Raw genomic sequence first — 22,239 nt, 5'->3', positions numbered from 1 at the left:
TTAAAATTGAAATTTTAACATTGAAAATGCAGTCCAAAGGTCTTTTTCTCCAAGACTTCCTTGGCTTTGAGAACAGTAGTGTAGCCAATTTCTTGGAAAAGTAATGAATTAAGCAATAGAAATGTAAATAATATTAGCCCAAGAAATCTCAGTTGGTAGAAAATAGCCAATACTTGCTCAGGAGCTAGTTTTTCCAGTCATCTATGTAAAATGTTAAACAATATGCTTGCTCCAAATTATTTGGACTAGCTTTTGAGGGAGTAAATATAAAACCCTTGTAGGATGTTAAGTGTTTGGTGAACTGTTACCCTTCTGTGTATGGTGTTCATCCTCAAAACTGAGTTTGGCAAATTAGTTTTCTTTATACCACAAGAATAATGAAATAAAGAAGCAGCATGGCCAAGTGGATAGAATATGGGCCTAGGACTCAGAAGGACCTGGGTTTTAATCCCAGCTCTGCCAATTGTTTGCTTTGTGGCCTTGGGCATGTCACTTAACCTCTCTGTGCCTCAGTTACCTCATCTTTAAAAATGGGGAATAAGACTGTGAGCCCCACATGGGACAGGGATTATGTCCAACCTGATGACCTTATATAATAACGTTGGTATTTGTTAAACGCTTACTATGTGCAAAGCACTGTTCTAAGCTCTGGAGTAGATGCAGGGTAATCAGGTTGTCCCACGTGGGTCTCACAGTCTTAATCCCCATTTGACAAATGAGGTAACTGAGGCACCAGGAATCTAAGTGACGACCAAAGTCACTGCAGCTCTGACAAGTGCAGCTGACAAGTGGTGGAGCCGGGTTAGAACCCACGACCTCTGACTCCTAAACCCATGCTCTTTCATCATCATCATCATCAATCGTATTTATTGAGCACTTACTATGTGCAGAGCACTGTACTAAGCGCTTGGGAAGTACAAATTGGCAACATATAGAGACAGTCCCTACCCAACAGTGGGCTCACAGTCTAAAAGGGGGAGACAGAGAACAAAACCAAACATACTAACAAAATAAAATAAATAGGATAGATATGTACAAGTAAAATAAATAAATAAATAAATAGAGTAATAAATATGTACAAACATATATACATATATACAGGTGCTGTGGGGAAGGGAAGGAGGTAAGATGGGGGGATGGAGAGGGGGACGAGGGGGAAAGGAAGGAAGGGGCTCAGTCTGGGAAGGCCTCCTGGAGGTGGTGAGCTCTCAGCAGGGCCTTGAAGGGAGGAAGAGAGCTAGCTAGGCGGATGGGCAGAGGGAGGGCATTCCAGGCCCGGGGGATTCCCCACAGCACCTGTATATATGTATATATGTTTGTACATATTTATTACTCTTTCCACTAAGCCATGCTGCTAGTAATATATCTATCCTAGTGCTTAGTACAGTGCTTGCCACATAGTAAGCACTTAACAGCTACCATTAAAAAAAATCAACACTGTGAAGCCTAGATTTGTCTGATTGCCTGCCACGTCTGCCAAGTCCTTCTGTTGAAGTCAGCACATTGGAGTTTTGAGATCATCAGAAAAAACTTAAAATACCAGCTCTTTGGACCATTTTCCTTCAATTTTGATCAACTAAGATTGATTGGTGATTAGTCCCAAACAGTTACGAACTAAATTTGTATTTCCTCTAATCTAAACTGCAGTGAAAATATGTGAAAGTATATCCCAAACTTTAATATGATGCTTATTTTCAACCAACTGGTGAGTTACAGTTATGAGATCATTTATGGTCATCATCATGGAAGGTCATTTATTCAGCCCCCACCTGCTCACTGCTCTGTACAAAACAGATTGAATGGTCATGATCTCTGCCCTCTGATTTACAATTTAAGAGAAACAGCACTGTTCTGGACAAGTATATAAAAGAGAAAATAACAATGGGGCCAATGAGGCACTCTTGACTTAAGTGAATCATAGAAGTTCCAGACAAACCATGAACCAAGTATGCTTTGTGTTTATGAGAGTGAAGAGTGAATCATGCAGCATGTTTTCAGATAGGATGGGATTACATGTTGCAGGACTTCCCACCAACAATAATCCAATTGTCTCCAGGCCCAGATGGAAGAGCATTAACACTTTCTAATCACAGTGAGAACATTATTGCCACGATCCATCAGTGGTATTTACTGAGTTCTTACTCTGTGTAGAGCACTGTACTAACTGCTTGAAAGTGTATACAATACAATAGAGTAGGTAGTCATGATCCCTGCCCACATGGAGTTTACAGTCTAAAAGAGTAGTCAGACGTTAAAATAAATTACACTTGGACGTGTACATAAATTCTGGGGGCTGGGGCAGGGGTGAATTTCCAAAAATTTAAGGGGTGTGGACCCTAGATAACACAGAAGGGAGGGCTTACACAGCAACATGAAGGCTTAATGAAGGAAGACTTCTTGGAGAAGATAGGGCTTTAAATATGAGGAAAGTGAGGTCTGTCGAATATGAAGTGGGAAGGATTTCTAGGACAGAGGAAGGAGTGGGCAAAGCTCAGTAGCAATAAAGACAAGAATAAGGTATACTTAATGTTTCCCCCAGGTACTATCTTTAGATTCTTGGAGAATCTGTTCATTGTGTGGGTGACAACATCCCTTCCCTCACTGGTGAGCATAGTGCTTAGTACATGCTCTGAACATAGAAAGTTCTCAGTAAATGGGATTGACTGATTGAGACTCTGGAGGACTTGAATTACTATTTGGAATTTTTATTGACCACTTTTCTTACCCACCTTTCAAACCGAAGAGAGGGAAAAAACCTCTACACCCAGGTTTTGTATAATAGTATCTTAACCACCTTTATGGGTTTTTCTTAACAAACCATTTTTTAAAAAGAGAGATGAAAGCCCTCATTGAAACCTAACTCTTAGAAGCTCAAGCTGTCATGCTATAAACCATCCATTAAATGAAAATGGATAATCATTTGGCTAATTATTTACCGGCTCCTTTAAGGCACTGGAAACAAATGAAACTATGAGGCTGTTGCCATGTCCTGCCATGTCTATCTCCAAGTAGTTCAGTGAGATATAGGATGGCTTAAAGTGGTTTTAAGCCTGCAATTCCTCCTATTCCTCTTACCTCTTGAAGAATAAGCTTGTAAGACAGCAGTGTTGTTTGACTTTAACCTGTTCAGAAAGTCTGCTCAGCTTTTTACTGTCACAACACTAATGTTTTACTTGGCTTGGTGGTGGCTGAGATGGCAAATACACAAGAAAGGGATTTAGACAAAAATTGCACAGTGAAGGGCCTGGGTGAGTCTCAAATAGTAATCCTGGGAGAGAGGACTGTAGACAGCCTGTGAGGAATGTAACATTTCCCAGCAACAGTGCTGAAGTGAATCCCTCCCATATGAATGAATCAAATTTGGGCCAGATCTGGTGAGGCAGGGTGACATTCTAGGACCATTTACATTGCTGTTGCCTGGGTTGCTTCACAGGTAACTGAGAGGCCAAAGAAGTCACAACATTGTGAGAAACCATGGAGAATCTAGAGATCTGGAAAGGTCTTGGGGGAGGCCAGTTCCTGAGAGGCTTTGACCAAAGACAGTGGCACTTTTTCAATGAATCCTCAGAGTTTAGATCCTCTCTCCAAACCTCTCACTCTCACCCTGAAAAGTGCTGGTACCCCAATTAGACTATAATCTTGAGGGCAGGGAATGTGTATGCTGCAACTGTTGTAGTCTCTCAAGTGCTTAGTACAGTGTCTGTCACTCAGAAGATGCACAAGAAATGCCACTGATGGGTTGCTGATTCTGGAAGGTCATGGTGAGGGTTGTGGTGAGAGGGTGCCAATCCACAGGAACCTGGAAGGGAAGTGGGCTGAGGAGAGACTGAGCTATGGCAAGCTGAGAAAAGGTGGGGAAAGTCTCCTTGGTCAGATCCACCTGCTGGCTCTCCCCAAAGCTCCCCCAGGCCAACTCTCCCACTAACTCTTAAGCTAATGGGTTTAAATTGATTGTTCCTGTCTTGCTGGGTTAATAAAATACAAGGATTTGTCACTCAACACAAAAGCCCACTAGAGGAATGAGCATAAAATTGGCAACAAAAAGGAAGAAAAGAGTATGTAGGAAAATCACTGGAGAAAAGGTATGTACAATCATCAAGTAGTTTCAGTCTATCAGATTCACTTAAATTAAACAACTTTGCAGCAGTTAAAATTCAGCAAACCACTCCAATTTAGGCTAAATTGATGGCCAGGGGCAAGGGCTGATTGGGGAGGGCAAGACCTGTCTGGTGAATAATCTGAATTATACAAAACTATTTCTTAGTACGGTTTTACTGCTTTTTGTTCTTACTCATGCTAATGTGTGGTTTGCACCAAGCATCATTCAGCTGGTTTATTTTGAGATGGGGAGAAAAGAGGCAGTTCCAGGAGGAAAACTGGAAGAGTGAGGGAAGAGGAAGGTGGGTGATAGTGTGAGCCCACTGTTGGGTAGGGACCGTCTCTATATGTTGCCAACTTGTACTTCCCAAGCGCTTAGTACAGTGCTCTGCACACAGTAAGCACTCAATACATACAACTGAATGAATGAATGAATGAAATCAGGCAGGAAGGGAAGGGATGAGGGATTATGCTATCTCTTGCTCTTCTTCCGCTACTAATTTAACTTTATTTCTCCCTCTTTTCCCTTCCAACTTTCTCCTCCATAGATGTTTTGCTCTCTCTCAGTTACTGTCTCCTCTTCAGTAGTCCAACTTAATCTTTTCTCCATCCCATTCCCCTATACTAGCTAACTCAGCTCTGGAGTTGCCTGACAGTTCTCTTTGGCAGCCATTTGTTTGGCCGTTTCCTTCAGTAAGTGTTGTGTTTTTTTAATATTTTACAAGCAACTATCACTCCAAATTATCACAAATTCCAAACTGGTTGCATTTGATTTTATGAAGCTTTACTGTGCAATAAAATATGGTACATAACAACAAATCACATCAACCTTCACTGACTCTGGAATTGTTCTTTGGATTGTCATTCTCAAGAAGAGTGATCCACCATTCCAAATCCTCACAAACACCACAGAACTAATGAAGCAGGATTTTGGTTCCCTGTCTACAGAGGAGGTTGCCCAGTACTGAATTCTTAGAGGCAGCGTTGAAATACTAGAACCGTGATCAGCCTTTCAGTTGTGTCATGCGCAATTTAACCAGTGTTTTGAAGTGCCATATGAATCACTTTAAAACTTTAGTCTCTGGTTGCCTTTTGGCCAAAAGTACTTGTACTTTCTGACAAAATAATGAAGTGTACTTTTGTTTTCAATCCTAAGCTACAGAATACCCTTCTTTCATATTTGATTTCCCTGTGGGAGTATAGATGATAAAGACTGTCATATGTCTTCTCTTCTAGCCTTTCAAAGCAAAATTAATAAAAGTTGTTTGAATATGAGCATAGAAACACTTATTCTATGGGGATTAATATGATAGATGAAATGTAGTCCCTAAGAAAGAAGATGGTTTATTCACAGGATGTGAAATAAAAATTAGATAATATGGTTTTACATGGAAAGTCGTGTATGTGTGCTTAAAAATTGTTTTTGAACCATTTTAAAACACTCACAGATGCATAACATAGGCATTTTAATTATTTAAATTCTACAGAAGTATGCCATGCAATTTAAAAATTAGACTTTACTTAAAACTGTGACCAGGAAATGTTATATCCCTGGACCTAAGATAAAATGAACAAAGTTGAAGTTACCAGGGTTCTCCCTAACCCTTCATGATCTTGCCAACTATTTGGTTGGCCAAATCAAAGCCATCATGTCTGAGTTTCTCACTCCATTCCCACCTTACCATTTCAAAAAGAGGCCTTCATCCTGTTCTGTAAATCCACCCCTGTACCTGAGCCTCCTCACTTCATCAAAGCACTGGCCTCTTCTTTTCTCCCCTCCCTCACTTTCATCTTCCTCCTTTCACTCCCAGTTGGCTTCTTCCCTCCAGAATTCAAACACGCTAAAGACAGCCCCCAGTAGCTACTGTGAAGCAGCGTGGCTCAGTGGAAAGAGCATGGGGCTTGGGAGTCAGAGGTCTTGAGTTCTAATTCTGCCTCCACCACTTGTCAGCTGTGTGACTTTGGGCAAGTCACTTCACTTCTCTGTGCCTCAGTTAACTCATCTGTAAAATGGAGATGAAGACTGTGAGCCCCATGTGGAACAACCTTATTACCTTGTATTTCCCCAGTGCTTAGAACAGTGCTTGGCACATAGTAAGTGCTTAACAAATACTATTATTATTATTATCATTATTTTTACTGTGCCCCAACTCCCATTTTCCATTCCTATCCTAGCTCCTGGGAGAGGATTGTTTGCACAAGTTGCCTGCACTGTCTCTTCATGAGCTTTTTTCTTGACCAACTACATTTAGGCCTTGGACCCCTTCACTCAACCAAGAGTGCACTCACTAATGACCAGCCTACTTATAGCCAAATGCAGTGGGCTCTATTCTGTTCTAATCCTCTCATCTCACGGTTGCTTTTGATACCCTCTCTTCCTTGAAATACTTTCATTCCTTGGTTTTGCAGACAACAGATCCTTCCTGGTTCTCTTTCTACCCTTATGATCACTCCTTCACAGTTTTGATCACTGGTTCCACTTTCACCTCTCAACCCTTAACTGTTGGTATCCCATAACGCTCTGTTCTCCACTTGCTCTATATCCCACATGGCTTCAGTTGTCACTTTGCAGATAACTCCCAGATCTATCTCTCTAGCTCTAATCTCTCATCTAACCTGCAATCCTGCATTCCCTCTTGCCTCCGAACCATCTCCCCTGGATGTCCCACCTGTCCTCAAACTCAGTCTGTCTGAAACAGAAATACTCATCTTCTTTGTTCAATCCTCTCTTCATTCTTTCTAAGTTGATAAAGTTACCATTCTGTCTGTCCCACAAGCAGGCGACCTCCAGGCAAACCTCAACTCCTCATCATCTTTCAACTCTCATATCCAGTCTACTGCTTAGCCCGGTCAGTTCTTCCTAAACCATTCTCCTGGATCTTTTTCTTCCTTTTCTTATCTACCACCCACTGACCTGATGCAATCTTTGGTCTTGTAATAGCTAGACAATTATACCAACCTAGCTGTTCTCCCTGCCTATTGCCTCTTCCTGCTCCAATACATTTTATGCACTGCTGCATGAGTTATCTTCTTGAAGCATCCCTTGGGGCACATCTCTCCTCTCACCAAAACTCTCCACTGGCTCCCTCTCCTCTTTGAATTAAACAAAAACTCCTCATCAGCAGCTTCAAGGTGCTCCATCAACTCATCCCATCTTCATTTTTTCTAATCTTCATTTGCCATTCCCCAACTCATGCTCTTCCTTCCTTCCACACCTTCTAAGTGAACCTAATGCTCAACTCTTCCCACCTCCATCCAATTAATTAATAATAATGGCAATAATTATCATATTTGTTAAGCACTTACTATGTGCCAGGCACTGTTGTTCTAAGCGCTAGGGTAGATATAAGATAGCTGGGCAGTACACAGTCCCTGTCCCACATTTTCCCAGCTTGAAACTCCCTCTCCAAATCTGCCAAACCACAGCCCTCTCAATATTCAAAGTCTTTCTGAAAGCCCACCTCCTCCAACAAGCCTTTCCGATTAATTCTCAACATCCCAAGTCATATAACCCATCAGCCATCTGTAACACATTTATATTCTTTTATACCCATATTTAGTACTTATGTATATAAAATTATGCATTCAATTATTCATTTTGATCCTTCATTTTGTAAATACATTTTTTGTCTCCTCAATTAGAGAGTAAACTAAGGCAGTGAGTGTTTCCCATTTTTTTTAATGTTATTTGTTAAGTGCTTACTTTGTGCCAGGCACTGTACTAAGTGCTGGGGTAGATACAAGCTAATCAGGTTGGGCACAGTTCTGTCCTACATAGGGCTCACAGTTTTAATCTGCATTTTACAGATGAGGTAACTGAGGCACAGAAAAGTGATTTGACCTTGAACAAGTCACATAACAGGCAAGTGACAGAGCTGATATTAGAACCCAAGTCCTCAAAGGCCCAGGCTCTTTCCACTATTCCATGCTTCTCACTTGCTTTTTTTTGTACTTCCCAATCACTTAAATTCAGCACAGTATACCCAGCAAGCACTCAATAAATGTTGCTTCTACTGCTAATACTACTACTCACATTAATAGTGGTATTTTTTATCAAATAAATCAATCATATTTTTGAGCACTTACTGTGTGCAGAACACTTTACTAAGCACTTGGAAGAGTGCAACAGTGTTGGTAGTCATGTTCCCTGCCCACAACATGCTTAGGGTCTACAGAACTTGTATTTGTGAAGCACTTACCATGTGTTAAGCACTGTACTAAGGACCTGGGTTAGATACATGATAATCAGGTTGGGCATACCCCCTGTCCCTCATTGGGCTCACAGTCTAAGTAGGAAGGGAGAAAACAGGTATTTAATCCCCATTTTACAGATGGGGGAACTGAGACACTGAGAAGTTGTGACTTTCCTTAAGTCACACAGCAGACAAGACCTGGATTAGAACCCAGATCCTCTAACTCCCAGGCCTGAGCTCTTTCCATTAGATCATGCTACTACTACTACCTCTACAATAACAAAAACAACAACAAAACCACAGATTAACTGCAGTTCAACCAGTGTTGTATAAGTGAAAATAGAACAAGCGGTCAGAAATATTTCTGGGCATGAAATACTGAAAGAGTCAAGGGAATTAATCTCACCTGCTAGCCACCATATTCCATTATTTTGGCCCAAAGGAGCTAATATATTTGAAAGGCCTTTGGCTAGGCTCTGTGAGAATACAATCAGTTTATCAGAGACTCACTCTGACTAATTTGTATTTGAACATGGGACTGGACGGAGGAGGAGTAGGAGGGGAAAAGAGCAAAGTAAGTCTTTGAAGTGTATGGAACTGTCCAACTCTCAGGACGCTGATGTCATTCCAAGGATCATTGGGAGATAAATGTGAGTAAAGCCCATGGTTCTTATCGAATAATGAGGAGAAGGAGGGAACTCTCTGAGCTCAGTGAGATAATTCTGTAACAAAAAAGCCCTAAAATGAAATGTGTAAGCCAGACCCTGAAAGCAATGCAACAGACACTGCTACAGTTGTTATCAAATTAAGGAAGAAGCACAGGCAGGACAACATGGAAAATTTTTTGTTTCAGACCCAGCCTGGAGCCACTGTAGGGAATTATCAAATGGCCTGTCCTAAAGGGATTGAGTCACTCTAGCATCTCATAGAGGTGCCATACAATCCCCACTTCCTTGCCACAACCCCCTTCCTCCCTCACCCCCCATCTCCTCCTATTACAGCTAGGATTTAAGTTCAAAACTGTTGTTTTATTTCCAGAGGTTGTTCTAATTTCAAATGAGTATAGGAAATTCATGCCTTTACGAGGAAATGCTTGGGGGGCGGGGGTGGGGGACACACAAACGTACTAGAGGGATCAGAAGCAGTTGTGGGACCTTTAGAAACTTGTCTTCATTTTAGAACCATTTCAGCTGGGAACTCTACGACTAGGGAGGCCAGAACTCCAGCATTGCTTGAGATAGTGAGTATTGGTTAATCCTTTGACAGGACCTGTTTAGAGACTGCTTTAGGCTAGGGTGACCACAGAGAATACCACAATCATGATCAAATTGGTAGTAGTTCATTCACTCATTCAATCATATTTATTGAGTGCTTACTGTGTGCTTACCATACTAAGCGCTTGGGGAGTACAAGTCAGCAACATATAGAGACGGTCCCTACCCAACAACGGGCTCACAGTCTAGAAGAGGGAGATAGACAACAAAACTAAACAAGCAGACAGGTGTCAGTACTGTCAGGTGTCAGTACTGTCAGAATAAATAGAATTATAGCTATATATACAACATTAATAAAATAGAGTAGTAAATATGTACAAATATATACAATATAATAGTTCTGCTGTCCCTAAAGAAGAGGAGGAAGAAGAGCAGCTGACATTGCCACCATTATACCGCCTTCGACCCCCGGCCCACGTCCTTCCTATGGACTGGAATGCCCTCCCTCCCAATATCTGCCAAGCTAGCTCTCTTCCTCCCTTCAAGGCCCTACTGAGAGCTCACCTCCTCCAGGAGGCCTTCCCAGACTGAGTCCCCCCTTCCTCTCCCCCTCCTCCCCCTCTCCATCCCCCGTCTTACCTCCTTCCCTTCCCCACAGCCCCTGTATATATGTATATATGTTTGTACATATTTCTTACTCATTTATTTTACTTGTACATATCTATTCTATTTATTTTATTTTGTTAATGTGTTTGGTTTTGTTCTCTGTCTCCCCCTTCTAGACTGTGAGCCCACTGTTGGGTAGGAACCGTCTCTATATGTTGCCAACTTGTACTTCCCAAGCGCTTAGTACAGTACTCTGCACACAGTAAGCGCTAAGTAAATATGATTGATTGATCATGTTGCCATCATAGATGGATAGCTTCTTCCAGACTGGGGATGCTGTTTCAGGTGCAGCTAGAAATATGTTACCCATGAACTCCCATTCCTGGCCATAATGACCCTTTGCGGGGCAGCCCAGCAGCTGAGAAACCTATCTTCCATCATTTCTCCGATGGTTGCATAGGATGAAGGACAGTGAAGGAGGGCAGTGGATGGTGAGTGGAGGAGCAGCAAGGCTCAGTCGATACAGCATAGGCTTGGGAATCAGAAGGTCATGAGTACTAATCACAGCTCCATCACTTGTCTTCCTTGTGACTTTGTACAAGCCACTTCCCTTCCTGGGTCTCAGTTACCTCATCTGTAAAATGAGGATTAAGAGTGTGAGCTCTATGTGGAACTGGGACTGTGTCCACCCTGATTGATTTCTCTCTGCCCCCGTGCTTAGAACAGTACTTGACACAGTAAGTGCTTAACAAATACCATAATTAATTGAGGAGGAAAGAGAGGAACAGACGAGGAGGATAATTCCTCCTCATCAACCAGTCACTTCATTTTCCTCTTGCTCTTCCTCTTCCCTTCTCATTTTATTTTGCCTTTTCTTCCCAATTATTTCTATTTCCTCCCCCATTTTCATCTCTATTTTTAGCCTCATCCTATCTAGGAACCACCTATGAACACCTATGTCTTACTTTGAAGCCTCAACATTCTGATCACCAGGCAAACCTGAGTTCCTGGGGTTAGTCTTTCATCAGTCCAATCTTACTAGTAAGTCTTACACTAAGGGTAATCTGTGGTTAGACCAATCTTTCCATGACACCAGTCTGTGGATCTGAATGGCCCTCCAGTCCTTCTTTGATCCAAATCTTGTTCCTGCTGCAGTGCAGACCTTTACAGCAGTGGTAGGGAGGGCAACCTGTCACATCTATGAATTTCTTGTTGGATTTCCCTTCTCTCAAGTTTCAGCCCTGGGGAAGGACCTGTGAAGTCGAGGTTTCATTGATCCTGTCCAGACTGAAGATCTTCAGTGAAAAGATCAGAGGCTTTAGTACTCAAGATTCAGTCAAATAATAACAATAATAATAATTGTGGGTTTTGTTAAGTGCTTACTATATGCCAAGCATTGTACTAAGTGCTGGAGTAGATGTAAGATAAGCAGGTTCTATATGAGGCTCACAGTCTAAGTAGGAGGAAGAATAGGTTTTGAATTCCCATTTTGCAGATAAGGGAACTGAGGCACAGAGAAGTTAAGTGCTTTGCCCAAGATCACATAGCAGAGCCGGGATTAGAATCCAGGTCTTCTGACTTCTAGGACCCAGCTCTTTCCACATGCCATTCTGCTTATCAAAGTCTAATTCTTTTCCACCACAGTTACTTAATAATAAAATGAAAATAGAAAATATCAATGATGGGAAATGGCATAACTGCAAGCATAACATTGTTCAGAATCCCTTTGCTCTTCCTGATATCCCTGAAGGGGATAAGGGAGATAATGCACAGAAGCAGAGAGGTAAAGCACCTTTTCCACAGTCACTCAATAAATCAGTGGAATTGAACTGTCAAGAATTGAACCGTCGATCACTGCCTGCTGGCCTACGGCACAGCCCACTTTTGGCTTCCTCAGTGTAGATAGATGTGACTCAGTCTGGTGTCTGATAAATATGTTGAGGGCCAAATTGTCTATTACTTTTCTTCAGATGTACTTAACCATTGCCAAATATGTAGAGGATCTGGATCTCAGTGGAAATCCTGGTATTTATAACGTTAAAGAATAAATTCTTCTGACCATGGGAAACATTTATATTTATTTAAAACAGACTAAGCATTCAGTGCTTATGGACATGTCCAACTTTCTGTATCCAACTGTTAAAGAGATGGCAAACTATAGGGTGACCATTTGTCTGGTTTTCATCTGGCTAGACCCTTGTCCAGTAGAGATATGACACCAGGCACCTATATAAGTAAGCCAGGTTCTGTGGCTCAGAAGCAGTGCCTGGGTTCTCAGGTGCTTGGACCCCCTGGAGACGGTTGTCACCTCCCCCCTCCTCTCTGACCCCTCCACAAAATGCTGTAGATTCTGGTGAACTTCCACAAAATATTGCTTTATGCTGTGTGTTGGCATAATGTTCAGGAGAGCTGTCAGGGGCTGCCTTAAGTAGGAGGGAAGAGAGACAGAAGAAAGTCTTGTGGCCCTTATGATAGCCTTCTATCCTGTATTCCCGACAAGTGAAAGAGGGCTCAGTCATCATATAAGGTCAGTTCAGTCCCTTATCATTTCAACTTCTGCTTTGTTTAAGAAATCATATAACTTTTCTTTTTCTTTCATGGTATTTGTTACAGTACTTAGTATGTTCCCAATCATCGTATAAAGCACTGGGGTAGATGGTAGCTATGAGCTAATCAGGTTAGACAAAGTCCATGTCCCACATGGGGCTCACACCTTATTCCCCTTGTTACAGATGAGGTAACTGAGGCCCAGAGAAGTTAAATGACTTGCCCCAGCTCATATAGCAGACAAATAGCAGAGCCAGGATTAGAACCAGGCCCTCTGATTCCCAGGCCCATGCTCTATCCATAATATTTCACTATCTTCTTGTATTTTTCAAGGGCCTTTTCAATTTTCATATAATATTTTTAATCATTTCACCCAATGCCTAATCTACACCCAGGGAGTAACTTGCCTGCAAAAGAAATAAGAGGATATCTTAAGTCTCAATGGCACTGTCTTGTCTTGTGCTGTCAAGTTGTCTCTGACCCACAGCGACTTCATGGACACATCTCTCCCAGAACACCCCGCCTCCATCTGCAGTTGTTCTGATAGTGTATCCATAGAGATTTCTTGGTAAAAATACGGAAGTGGTTTACCTTTGGCCTCTTCTAGGCAGTAAACCTGAATCTCCACCCTCGGCTCTCTCCCATGCCGCTGCTGCCCAGCACAGGTGAGTTTTGACTTGTAGCAGATTGTCTTTCACTCGATAGCCACTGCCCAAGCTAGGAATGGAATGGGTATGCCTCTGCCTGCCTCTCCCTTCCATAGCCAAGGCTGATAAAGTACTGGAAACTCTTCAGGTGCAATCCTGAGAGGGGAATGGTCACTGTAGGTGGCTGACTTCCTCAAGTATAGCACATTTCTTTTGATGTCTTGGTGGACATGACAGTTTCTGTGAGTGCTTGTATCAGGGAATTAGGCTCATTTGGCTCCTGTGAAAGGGCACATAGTAATCTATGTGACAGTCTTTGTACTCTCCAGTTTTATCCAGTGTTTTTTTCTTTAATCACATTAATTCACCCTTACTCATATTAAAATATAGCTTGGTGTCATAGGTGGAAGAAAACAAACAGTTCTTTGGTGAATATTTTTAGGGTGTCTCAGTAGTGACAAGCAAGATTTTCCCCCACTCTTTGGGCTGTCCAGTGACTATTGATTGGCTGGTCATCCCCAGTCTTTTTAAAAGTTTCCTCGAGTTCTGTGGGGTTGAAAAGTAGCAGATCACTTGAGTATCTCTTTACTCAGGGGGCACAGTGCCTGCTTGTCACTAGAGTCTTATTTACATTAGTGGTAGTGCAGACAGAGAGGCTCTCAGGCATAATTCTCCAGATAAGAAGGGCTATATAATGTGTGAGAATTACTGAGACTGGAAAATCCTGAGAGTTGCCCTATTATGTCCTCTAATGCTTCTGGTAGAGAAGGGAAAAAGTGGGGAATATCACAGAAACTTTCAAAAGCTAGAAAGCATGGTAAACACGGTTTCTACGCTAATTTAAGAAGTAAATGGTCACCGTGGGGTTGTTGCTGGATCAGCTCCCACAGATTTTCAGAATAACAATGGAAGGAGAGCCTCTGGAGCATGTGTTTAATGAGTTAGCAAATCTGAAAAACTGTCCGTGCCTGACATCTGTTTCTGGTAAATGGCGGCTGCTGCTCAAGATGGATTTCAGTTCCCTTTGACCTGGGTAGGCTTCATATTCATGCAGTGTTGTCTTGTTTTGATGAAGATTCCTGGGGCCAAAGCCATGATCTGGGAAAAAAGGCATGGGTCCTCAAATGGCCTGAAAGAGTTAATGCAACTTCTAATGGGTTGATTTACTTTCATGGAATTTACTAGTGGGAGAACCTGACTCGAATTGGAGTTGATCAAAATTGAATACTCTTGAAAAAGGCAAGTGAATTGATGTTTAAAGGTTTAGCAATTTATCATGACAATATTACTCCTCAAACCAAATATTCTCCATCCTTCTACCCCTCTACTCTTCTAGCCCTCTATGAAACACAATTTTGTTTGATAACCACCTCCTCCTGTAACAGCTAAGATTTTGGATGTAAACTATTTTTCTAACTACTATTCACTTGTGCATTGAAGGGTAGATAATGTTGGAGCATGCAAACATCTTTAGAATATTCTTTGGGTTTTGAGTAGCAAACACAGCTAAAATGCCAGTTACTAAAAAGCAGAAATAATTATGACAAATTCAATTTCATGGAATTACACAAACACCAAAGAGCATGTAGTTAAGCCTGCAGAGGTTTTCCTAGCAAAACAATGGATTATTAGTTAACGGATTTCCCTGGGCTATCCTTATAGTCACCATTGAACAGATGATAATTGTGTGTGCTGTGTTCATCCATGTGTCTCAAACATCTGTTTCCTCTTGCTTTCCCCATTTTAATGTCTAATATTCTGGGACCTAAAATTATGTCTCCTAGGGTGCTTTGTGCTGAAGTCTTTCTGTATTTGTTTATATGTTGTGGAAGATGCTAAAACATAATACTTAGAGTATTATTGACACCAGTGTGGATTCTTAGAAGCTTGTCATATTTGGGAACAGTGGTTTTTGGTTTTTTTTTGAGAAGAGTCCTGCCAGTTAGTGCAGTGTAATCAGTTCACCTCCACTGTTACATTGGTAGCCAGATCTCTAAGTGAAATTTCAGATACACCATATCAGATAATGATTTTTTAACTGATGGGGATATTTATCTGGTCTTTAATAATTAACTAAATGTATCTGAAAATAATCAATTTAACAGGCAGACTAAAGCTACTCATGGACAAGGTACCATAATTTTGATTACTTTCTCTTGGGAAGAATTTTAGCTGTCCACCTTAAGCTCTTATTGACCAGATACTGTAGAAATAAAATGCTGAATCTATGGGGAGTTGAGGAGTGGGTTGGGGAGAAGGAAGAAAGGAAAGTAACAAGCATCATCCATAAGAATCAACAATTGTTGGAAGACTTCCTTTTCTGAATTAATCATCTTCATCATATCATTAAAAGTCCTCTTATTGAGAGCCAAAAGCTGGTCACCATTTAACTCTTTAAAATGCATTTTTAAAAAGACTATCCTTGTAACCTGTTTATTTCTGTAATTTCTTAAGGGCACTACGTTCATAGAAAAAGTTTCCATTTTGAAGATGTTTTAATTACTTAAATTAATCTTCAGCCCCTTCTATCTGATAATTATTCAAGAGTTTATGGGTCTAAGTAGTGGTGCCATGTGATACCTCAGTTAAGGCACTACAGTTTGAACATCCTAAAGTAATTTTTTGTCCCTCCCAGCAGGCCCAGCTACCCACACATCCTTTTTAAATATAAGATTGAACTCTAGTTTATAAGAGCTGAATGTGGAGCTATGTTCCAGGGGTTGGTGTGTCCCTCTAACAAATATCCCTGTGTCACTATAGCAAATGTGCTGGAGCTAGAGGAGAGCTCTTCAAAGAGCCTTTCAAGGGCCAAAAGGTCATTCAAAGATTTTACAAATTTAAACTCCACTCTTATCTGTCTCACTCTGTTAGGCAGGGGTGAAAGAATTCCCAATGCTGGACGATTTAATAGAACAAATAAATACCAGGTGCACCTGGCAACTCCATGGATTATAGGGATAAGAATGTCTTGACTAAAAATTTTAGATGAGTCCCACATTCATTGTGACCACTTTAAATCAGGGCACATGTTCAATAATCATTTGTTCATAGGCTCAGATAAGTATTTGGGGGGCATAACTGGACAAATGTCAACTTCCTGAATTCACTTCATCTGAGTAACCTGTCCCTGAAGAAAGGCTCTGAGGTGTTTTCAGTATGCCTTCATTATCAAACTGAAGATGCTCTAGCTCTTGACTTCTGTAACCACACAGACTGCTGTTCTAAAATAATGCCCCTTTTCCCTCCCCAGAACCCATTCTGATGGTAAGGCCTGTGGTGTTTTTATTTTGTTGGTAGTGTGGAACTGACAAATTAAACTTTTTCCTGGATTTAAAGGCAGAGGCATTTGGTGTGTGTGCTGATAAGGTGCTTTTACATAATTCTTTATTTAAATGTTTTGTTTTTTTTTAAATCTTTGGTTTCACAGCCATTCCTTCTCTAGGAGTATATTCATTAATTCATGGGCTTGTCAGCAGGTTATTGTGTCAGTCGTTGGCCCTCCTGAAATCATACATCTTACATTCAAACCCTCCACAGGCTGTGACCCCTGTGATTCCTAATGTTCTATGCCCTGACCTTTCATCAGGGGACTCACTTCTGTTGCAGGCTCACTGAGAAGATTTGGTTGTGTGAGGGCTCCAGCCCCCATTGTCATGACTCACAGGAACAAGAGTCCTTTCTTCTCCTGGAAGGATTAAAATTTTAGTAAGGCTTGACTATAAAGCGTTGAAAGAGTTTAGGGCTGTGCACATCCGTGAGTCAGTCTTTGTGTGCCACTTTTCAAGCTTGCCAGAAAGGTAGTGAATGGCTTCTCTTCTGTGGATACAAGGGTAAGCACTACCATTTGGTGAAATTAGCACTATATGATCTAAAAATAAGAAAACCAAATTCTTCTGGGTTTTTCCAGGGTGTTTCACCACATTGGCTGAAAGTCCTATTCGTGGGCCAGATAAAAGTTCCCAGATCTCTTTCTGGATGTTATTTTTCTTTTCTGTGTGATGTTCTTTTTCTCACAGGCTGCTGCAGTGTCTGAAAGTATCTCTATCTGTGGTCATTACCCCACCAACAGCTTTCTCTGAAACCCCAGAGGACCATTCTCACACAGGTGTGGTCCTATCGTTTCTCTGTCCCTCATTAAAAAGATGAGTGGTGGATTTGAAGAAACGAAGAGAGGGGCTAACTCTCCAGATGCAGCTGGTTGAGCAGAAGGAGAATGGCCCCTGCCTGAAATAAGTGAGAGGAGTAGTAGTAGTCATGGTAGTAGTAGTAGTAATAGTATTATTAATAATAATAATGGTATTTCTTAAGTGCTTACTATGTGCAAAGCACTGTTCTAAGTGCTGGGGAGGTTACAAGATGATCAGGTTGTCCCACAGGGGGCTCATAGTTTTAATCCCCATTTTACAGATGAGGGAACTGAGGCCCAGAGGAGTTGTGACTTGCCCAAAATCACAAAGCTGACAATTGGTGGAGCTGGGATTTGAACCCATGACCTCTGACTCCAAAGCCCATGCTCTTTCCACTGAACTACGCTGATTCTCACTTATTACGCACAGAGCATGCTACTGTGCCCTGGAAAAGGTGAGAAGTTAGTAAGGGCCATCATCTCCTTTTCATGTTACCATCAGCACTGCCTCTTGTAAGGAAACAAAATTAAATGTCTTCCTGACCCCACCACTTGCAACAGTGATGGAACTAATGGATCTGGACCTGAGGTAGAGTCCCTGCTAGTTTCAATCTTCTCTACCTGGCATAGACTCACCTCACTCAACCCCTGTCCATATGGCCCCCACCTCTGTGCTTGATGGTAACCTGTTAGTGAAATTCCAGGTCCTGGACCACTGGACCAGCCTCAGAGGTATAGGGAGAGGGAGACTGTCGTAGCCATGGGGGAACACCTTAATTTTCCCGTGGTAACAGTAACCATGGTAGGAAAAGGAGAGCCAAAAGTGATGAGAGAAGTCGGCAATCCATTTTTTTCTTCAAAGAAATGCCATCCTGCTTTGTTTAGGGAAAATAAAGTCAGGCCAATTTCTTTGCCCGCACGTGTATCCTCAAATAAGTTACGTACTTTCATCTGCAGCAGGCAGATGGGTAGGTCTAAGTGGCTGGAAACCTCTGACCCTCACTTTGTCACCCAGGCTACTATATTCTGGTCAGTGGTTTTTAACTTCATTGGGATCTTCGTGAGCAATCAGCAGGTGTGTAGATATGTGCATGAGTTCATGTACAAATGTGTCACATTTGGCAGACACCGAAAACCTAGTGCCGTAAGCCCACAGTTCTTTGACTTTGCAGTGTTAAATCCCTTTTAAGGTCAAGTTGAGTGGTCAGATGCCCGACAACAACAACGATGACAAAAAACCTCACAGAAATAGCCACAGGGGATGCCCCAGAGAGCTTTATGGAGGATCCCACATAGTAAGTTCAGTAAAAAGCTGCTGTCGAACCTGCCCCAAGAGGGAGTATAGGGAGGATAGAAAAGAAAGGGAGGGGAGAGAAACAGCATTCCTTCTCCGTCAGTCTGCCCCCTGCCCCTTTCCTAGAACTGATTCCACTGTACTCCAGCGTCGTCGCAATCCCTCCCAAAAAGGGTTAAACGCAATCCTTCTCAGAAATGATGAACGGCCCATTGAACCAGGAATGCCCAATCTGCGAAGTGCTTGCGGTTGCCGGGGGGAGGAGAGCCTCCTTCCCTTGTCCTGCTTGCACTCCTGCAGTCCCAGCTGCCTCAGAGCTCCTTTCAGGAGTTGTTTGATTTGGCTGGGAGGGAGCCGGAGAAAGAGGGAGAGAGGAGCCCGTGCATAACGTTTTCTGGGTTTGCTCCCTCCAGAAGAAATCTAGCTGTCAGGAGTAACACCCTGACCAAGAATGAGTTATCCTGAACAGGAGAGGAAAGAATGCTCTGGCTATACCTGGATTATAATGAACTGGAGACTGGAATGAAATGGATTTATAGCATTTCTGGTTGCAACTCCTCTGACAGGTGCTTCAGTTTCATTCCAAAATCAAAGCGATGAGTGTAATGCTTTGGCGTTGGGAGCAAAATAACACCACTATGAAACTGGTAAGAATTTCAGACCATATTGGGAGCATTTTTTTTTCCACAAGGAAATGGCAATTTTTGTAAGAAAACCCTCAGACATTTTTCCTGAAGTGCATCTGACAGTGTTTATTTCCCATGTGCTATACTTTTGGAAAAAGCAGAGTGTTGGCTGGCAATCATAGGAAAGTTTCTTTCTTTTATAAGGTTGGATGCAGGATACTGAGGTTTGCATTTCCTTCAGTGAGGTTCATGTATTGCCACAGTGTCCAATTTCAGCAGGATCCGTTATTTAGTTCATCCTTCTGGACTTTTGTAAATTACTATACATGCTGACTTTGATCTGTGCTGCACCTCAGCTTTTTAGAGAGCAAAAGTAGAAGCATTATTGAATATAGGGCATTTTCTCTTCTGTTTTTTCTCACAGTAGCGTGGTTTCTCATTTAAACGTCCATGAAAGATTCTGTCTGAGGTAGTTGGAATGTGAGTTGCTTTGAATCCCCCATTATTCTTCCCAGGAGGGCAAAAGAAGCCACTGTTCTTTCTAAGTGGATATTCTGCAGTCTCCATCCTCTGGGATAAATGCAGATCAGGAAGCCTCTGCATCTACCTATGATTCTGAATTGTTAGTATGGAGATTTCAACTGGGACCCAAACTGAAAGGGGAGGAGAGACAAATTTTGCAGCAGTTTGAAGATGGTATGTTTGTTGCCTTTAAATGAGAGCCACTGACTCTATCCAAAGCAGTTCATAACTAGAAGTTTTATTTTAATAAACACTGGACCTTGATTTGCATATACTTTTCTTAATTTGAAGATTTCTCATTGAAACTTTCTGTTGCTGCTCCATCAGATAAAATTTGCTGAATGTTAATAAATGAGCAGCTTTATTGGTGAAGTATAATTGGAAATAAACTTGGGACCTAAGGTCCCAAATCTCTCTCTTCTTTTTCTTCTTTTTTGAATCTTTACTGATCCAAGTTCTTGTGCAAAATTCTTGGCTCTTAACAGTTCTTCTCCAAATACTACAATATTTAAGGCATTGCTTTAAGGATGACACTTGCAAAGAGGAAAGCTTTGTTGAGCCCAAGATCAGATAATTTCAATATTGAATGCATGGAAGTTTTTTAGGAAAATGTAATTTCTTTGGTGGTGAAGTAAATGTGTAGTTTAAGGATTTTCTCAAGGCTGGTTTTATCTAGTATCAGGTAGCTTGCACTGAGTGTTTTGAAGCAAAGACATTTGTGTGTTCCTGTGATGATTAAGCTTGTGAAAGAAGTTATCTACCAAAATATGTGTATTTGTTAGCTTGGGCCTTACTCCCACATTTCATTTTTATTTTTTAATGGTATTTGTTAAGCGCTTACGATGTGCCAGGCACTGTTCTAAGTTTCTCACAGTATTACTCTCCATTTTGCAGATGAAGTACCTAAGGCACAGAGAAGTTAAGTCACTTGCCCAGGGTCACAAAGCAGACAAGTGATGGAGTCAGAATTGGAACCCAGGTCCTCTGACTCCCAGGCCTGTTCTTCCACCAATAGACCATGCTGCTTCTAGTGGTTTCGCTTTACTTTTAGTCGACTTCTATAATAAGGTCTGCTAAGTTTGTCGGTGATTGACAGGTCTATACAAATATATTCCCCTACCAGCTTGGATATAAATGAGGCAATTAGAAAGTTTTCATATAGTGTGGGGAAGTAAAGGTCAAATCACGCACAAATAAGGAGAGAGTTGTGTTCCAATATTCAAGCCCAAGTTACTCCTCATTTGGAAGATTCTTCTTCTATAGCATTCCATAAAATTTCTTATGCATAAATGGAAAGTTCCTACTGTACTAATAAATCAGAAAGCCATATTACTACATAAGCACATGGGAAGCAGCTTGGCCTAGGGGAAAGAGCATGGGCATGGGAGTCTGAGGATCTGGATTCTAATCCTAGCTCTGCCAATTGCTAGCTGTGTGACCTTGGGCAAGTCACTTAAAGTCTATGTGCCTCAGTTTTCTCACCTGTAAAATGGGGATTCAATACCTGTTCTCTCTCCCACTGAAGACTCTGAGCCCTGTATGGGACAGGGACTCTCTCCAACTAATTGACTTGTACCTACTCTAGTGCTTAGAATAGTGTTTGACACATAGTAAGTGCTAAAACGAACAAAAAAAAAGGATAGTTTACATGTTAACAGGCTTAAGGAAAGGAAACCTTAAAAAGAACAGTAATGATAATAGTATTTGTTAAGTGCTTACAATATGCAAAGCACTGTACTAAGGGCTGGGATAGAATCAATATAAGCAGATTGGACACAGTCACTGTTCCACGTGGGGCTCACAGTCTAAGAGGCAGGGAAAATAGGTATTTTATCCCTGTTTTGCAGATGAGGTAACTGAGAAATAGAGAAATCAAGTGACTTGCCCAGTGTCACACAACAGGCAAGTCGCAGAGCGGGATTAGAACCCAGATTCTCTGACTCCCAGGCCCATTTTCTATTCACTAGGCCACATATTCTTTAAAATAAATAATTTCTGTGGAGCTCTTTCTGAAGAAATCAACATACAGGGTTCAGGTGAAATTTTGTAGGACACCTGGAATAGAATGCAGGATGCAAGATAGGTGGAAAAATATAATAGTGTTAAATGAACAATTTACATAAATACGAAGTTACTAAATTTCAAACTCTGAAATGAATTGCCTTCATCAAATTATGGAATTTAAAGTTAACTTCTTGACTCTTAATTAGATCAAAATAATGCTAATCAGGAATACAATAGTTTGCTTAGTACAGTGCACTGCAGGCCACTCAATAATCAATCAGTAAATAAATCATATCTATCTTTTTTGGATGGTATTTGTTACGCGCTTACTGTGTGCCAAGCACTGGCATGGATACAATGTA

General features: G+C 41.4%; 1 protein-coding gene and 1 non-coding gene across 3 annotated transcripts in view; one reads left to right on the top strand and one right to left on the bottom strand.

Moving 5' to 3' along the window:
- NAV2 (neuron navigator 2) overlaps nt 1-22,239 on the top strand; it is a 361,092-nt gene that overhangs the window by 46,000 nt on the left and 292,853 nt on the right. The gene's annotated exons all lie outside the window — the stretch shown is intronic.
- LOC119944329 lies at nt 13,334-13,471 on the bottom strand. The gene has a single exon (XR_005455818.1). It is a non-coding gene; the product is annotated as a small nucleolar RNA SNORA7 (small nucleolar RNA).

The sequence above is a fragment of the Tachyglossus aculeatus genome, chromosome 22 (assembly GCF_015852505.1).
Source record: "Tachyglossus aculeatus isolate mTacAcu1 chromosome 22, mTacAcu1.pri, whole genome shotgun sequence".
NCBI classification, from domain to species: domain Eukaryota; kingdom Metazoa; phylum Chordata; class Mammalia; order Monotremata; family Tachyglossidae; genus Tachyglossus; species Tachyglossus aculeatus.
This window is presented reverse-complemented; position numbering and strand designations above follow the sequence as displayed.